Source organism: Myotis brandtii, unplaced genomic scaffold (genome assembly GCF_000412655.1).
Source record: "Myotis brandtii unplaced genomic scaffold, ASM41265v1 scaffold847, whole genome shotgun sequence".
Lineage (NCBI taxonomy): Eukaryota > Metazoa > Chordata > Mammalia > Chiroptera > Vespertilionidae > Myotis > Myotis brandtii.
The window spans coordinates 1,853,567-1,858,147 of record NW_005371441.1 but is presented as its reverse complement, the minus strand read 5'-3'; the positions used below and the strand labels follow the sequence as shown (position 1 = coordinate 1,858,147).

At 47.4% G+C, this 4,581-nt stretch overlaps 1 protein-coding gene across 6 annotated transcripts in view; it reads right to left on the bottom strand.

Annotated features, from left to right (window-relative positions):
* Positions 1-4,581, bottom strand: part of PLEKHG1 (pleckstrin homology domain containing, family G (with RhoGef domain) member 1) — a 189,980-nt gene that overhangs the window by 19,707 nt on the left and 165,692 nt on the right. The window lies entirely within an intron of this gene.

Sequence of the window (4,581 nt, the reverse complement as noted above, 5' to 3'; positions counted from 1 at the left end):
GTGAGAGAAGAAAAAGGGAAACATTTCACCAAACATTTCCAAAACCTGGCTCATCATTAGTATCTGTTGGTCAGCATATTATAAAATGCAGATTCCTGCTACCCAGCCTTGACCTACTGAACTCAACCCAGGCCTACTGACCCAAAAGCCCAAGCGATAGGGCCCAGGATCTGCACAACCGGCCCTCCCCATACCACTCAACTGTTCTGAGTTGGTTGCAAAACAGATTACTGGAGGTTTTCTGCTTTCCTTCTTCCATCTCCTGGCTCCCTACAGCACCCTGCACCCACCATCTTTAGTGTATGCCTAGAATCTCGGGGTGGGGGTGAGCGGAACAGAGCTGGGGTGTGGGGAAGGGCTCTGAAGGACGGCTGCGATCCCCACTCTGGCACTACATGTGGGTGCTCTCACATCTCTGAATGTGTTTCCTCAGCTGAAAGGTGGTAACAAGACCGACCTTCCAGAATCACTACTAGGACCAAATGGTAAGCACTCAACCCAAGTTAGTTACTCCCACCTCCCCATGGAAAGGGCCTCATAACCTTGGCCTTCACTTCCTCCACGCATACTTCTCCCCGGCTCAACCTCAGCCTTCCCTTAAGGCTTTCAAAAATTGTTATTGTTGCCACATGTTATTAATGTTTAGGGGAATATAAAAAGATATGACAACTACACTAACAAGAATTAATTTTTCTTGAGGATTCAAAAATGAAAAAAAAATTAGGTTGGGTAGCCTTTCTTGCTTTAAAGTGATTTTCGTTTTTCAAGGGTAGTGTAACTGAACCTACAAACATTACGTTAAAAATAATTTAAAAATTATTTGTTGTATTCTTCCACCATCTGTGATATCACAGTAAAAATGTGTAGACCAAGTGGCAATCATTTTGTTTAACCAAAGGGGTAAGAAAGAAGCCTCGATGCAGTCACCATAACTTTGAGAAAAGAAATGTTTGGATTTTTATAACACTGCTCTTTTATCTCCGCCCCCTCCCCGCCTTAACATTTAATTTCAAAAAGTGTTATTCCCACATTGTCCACTAGGAGTCAGCCAGGGACCATCACTGAACTAAAGGACTGAAAGGAGGTTGACAGGAACTAATGAATTTCCAACAGCTGTGCTAATATTATTAGACCGGTGGTACATTTTTTGATGTTTAAAAAATTCCCTATTATACATTTCTTTGATTTAATAGGAATAAATATATTTGATAGCTTTAAGGAAAAGATTGAGAAATAGTCAAGGAAAGAAGTGAAAAGTTCAAGTTAACTATCTGCTTAAATAAAATAGAAAATTATTAGAACACCATCGTAGATAAAGTACATTAAATAAGTGTGTTTCCATTTCCAACCCTTGGGAACAATGTGGTGAAGACTTGCTCTTTGGAGCCAGACAGCCCTGGGTTTGACTCTGGGCTCGGTCATGTACTAGCTGCATCAACTTGGCAATTTGTGTCAAGTCTCTGAGCCTGTTTTTATTTCTCTGGAAGGGGGAGAATAGGCCCTTCTCAGAAGGAGTTTTGTGTGGGGTGAAATAAGAGTATTAAGTACTTAGCACAGTGTGTGCGTGCTCAAGAAGGTGTAGCTGAAACAGAATGAGATTCTAAAAGGACCAGGAAGTTGGGTAAACAAGGACAATTCTATTGTGACCATTTTAACACGAAAAGGGAAAACTGCCTGGACTATACACGCCTAGCGTGGGAGAGAGAGGACAGGTACGTGCGTTAGTCTTGTTTTGTAATCCTGTAATTGCCCTTCGGAATCCCTTCGGTAGGTGTGAATTCCCAGTGGACAGGTAGACAATAGGTGGGGCCTATCAAAGCCACTGCCATTGCTCAGAGCACACTCATTGCCAGGCACTGGCCAGCAACCAAATGACTACCCGAGAGGAGAATGCAGTCACCTGTCCGCATGAGCTCCCTGACATCTCGGAACACCTGCTGAAATGAGACTCATGCCTCAAGGCACACACCTCCGCACACTCATTTCCTGGGTACATAATCACTGCTGACAGCCCCTGAGCGGGGCTGCAGAGGCTTTTCAAACGACACAAAGAGCAAAACAGGTCTCTCCTTTCTGAGAAATCTCATTTCTACTTATTCCTCGCCCAGTTCTACCCTTGTGATCATCACCCCATTTTCTGCCCCACTTCACTCCTCCCCGCCCCAGCACGGACCCTCTCACCATCCACGTGGATAATCCTCCCCCTAGTTCCTCACCACATGATCCCCGATAACCTTTTCCTCCACTCCAGAACAGCAACACACAATCGGAGCTGCCCCCAGAACCTACAGCCGCCCCGACCTGCCCTGCCTCCAAGGCAGGCTTCCAAAGGGCCCTTCTTCAACTACACATCTATCTCCACATTTCCGTCTCCCCACCTGTCACCCTGCTGAACCTGTTCTCTCACTTTACAAGACCAGGGTTCCTTCAACCCCGGTCTATTTTCCCAGTTAATTTCACCGTCTGCTCAGCCTGCAAATCCTGTTGGATCACTGCATAGGTGCTGAAGAGCACCCCGCCTTCCTGCCCTGTTAACCTTCCCTGTCACCAATCCCCAGCCCTGGGGAACCCACGTGCGCTGTGGTGCCTCAACACTAGTTTCGGAGTCATCTGAAATGAGCTCATCGCACTGATCCATGGTGGCCAGCTTCCGGCGGCTCTCAGACGCCTTTCCCAGGTTACTGTGTTGGGCGAGAGTTCTGCACCTTCCCACTTTCGCTCAGCCACCAAGCCCATCTTTGCTTCACTCACCCAGTAAGTGACATGACCCCCAACTTCAGTGAAATCAAACCCTCGACCTTCCCTCAAATCCACCTCAAAGCTTCTCTATTCTTTTCATCTTTCTTCTCGCTCAGCCCGGGAAGGCGCTTCTGACTGTTTCCAAAACTGACCCCCCGCCCTGAGCTTTTGATCCCACCCTGCCACCTCCCAGGGTCACATTCCGAGAGGACCCCTTCCCTTATTTTCCCATCTCCTGTTTCCCCGTCTTCTTCCCTTCTGTTTACTTATGTCCAGGGCATTCTTCACCTACAAACAGTGTCTTGCTTTGATCTCACCTTTCCTCAAACTACCAGCTTTTGTCTTTTCTGAACTCTGTTTTAAAAAAGAAAAGCCTACACTCCGTCTGTTCCTTTCGCTCCCCTTTCTCTTCAGCCCACTCCAGCCTCGCCTTGGTCTCTTAGTGAACAAATCTGATATCTACGTTTCTGTTGGACTCTGTTTTGACCTCAGCAGCATCTGAGGCTGTCACTCAGCTCCCTCTCTTTGAGATTCTTTCCTTCCTTCGTTACCTCACCTTTCCCCTCCAGGTTTCCTACTACCTCATCGCTACTCTTCCTTTGATGTTCTCTACACCCCCCACCCTACTGCAGATCCCTTAGTTGTTGGGATTCCCAAGCGTTCTTCTTCCTTTCCACATTTTGATGGGCCTTCCTATCATGGGCCCTCCTATCAACTCTCAGAGCTTCAGTTATTGTCTGGGTGGAGAGAGCCTCCCGATCTGCAGCTTCCAAGACCTGAATTGCCACCTGCAGCTGACCTGCCCCTGTACATGTATCAGCGCTCAGCCCACTGGCTCCCATCTAACCCGTTCCTCCCGTTTGAAATCTATCCTGGAGCTCACAACACCATCCTCCTGGCCCAACTCCTTACTCATCCTTGACTTCTAGTTCTCCCTCTCCTCATGCTTGGTGGGCAGAATCCTATGCTCTCTGCCTCCACAGTGGGTTTTTGCATCCCCTCATATGCTGTGGCTCCCTGGCAGTGCCCCTGATCTGTTTTCTAGACTATTGTGGTGGCTTGTTAATTCCTCTCCTGTCTCTAGTCTCACTCCTCCCACTCATTGCCACACTGTTCCCGAAGTTACACTCTGAGGACACGGGGCAACCCATGCCATACCCTTCTTCCCAAACCGTCACCAATACAATCCAGACTCCTACTGTGTGGGGTCAAAGCCCTTTATTACCCAGTTGTCTGCCTTCCACTTCTCCAGCCTCACCTCCAACTCCATCTTCTTGGGACTCAGCCCCTCCACCTAGGCATCTCTGTTTTGTGTATGCTGTTCCCTCGGCTTGGTTTTCCTTTTCCATTTCCCTCACTTAATGAAAATATTCCTCATTCTTCAAGATTCTGAAAGGCACTTTCCTTCCCCACTCAACTGTAATTCAACACTTTACCCTCCCACAACACTTGGCTTATACCTTCATTAATGCATCATGTTTAGCAAACAGTTACATAATTCAGGGCTAGCTCCCTCGTCTGCAGACCCCTTCATGGCCACGTCTGGGCCTGGGTCCCCTCGCCTTCCCACAGAACCGGAGCCAGCTTTAGTCACTGTAGGTGCTTCGTGCACTTTGATTCATCCTCATAGCTCTCTTTAGTGTTTACTCATTCTCTAGAAATGTACTTATAGTCTCCTCCGTATTTTTCTTCTTTCACGTCCAAAACAACATTATTTAAAAAAAATGAAACAAAAACTCTCCACAGTGTCCCTACATGCGAGTCCTCTCAGAATAAATGGCTGGCTCAGCTGGTCCCTGGCGGATCCCGGCTCTCACTCTTCTTTACTTTGCAGTTGAAGTT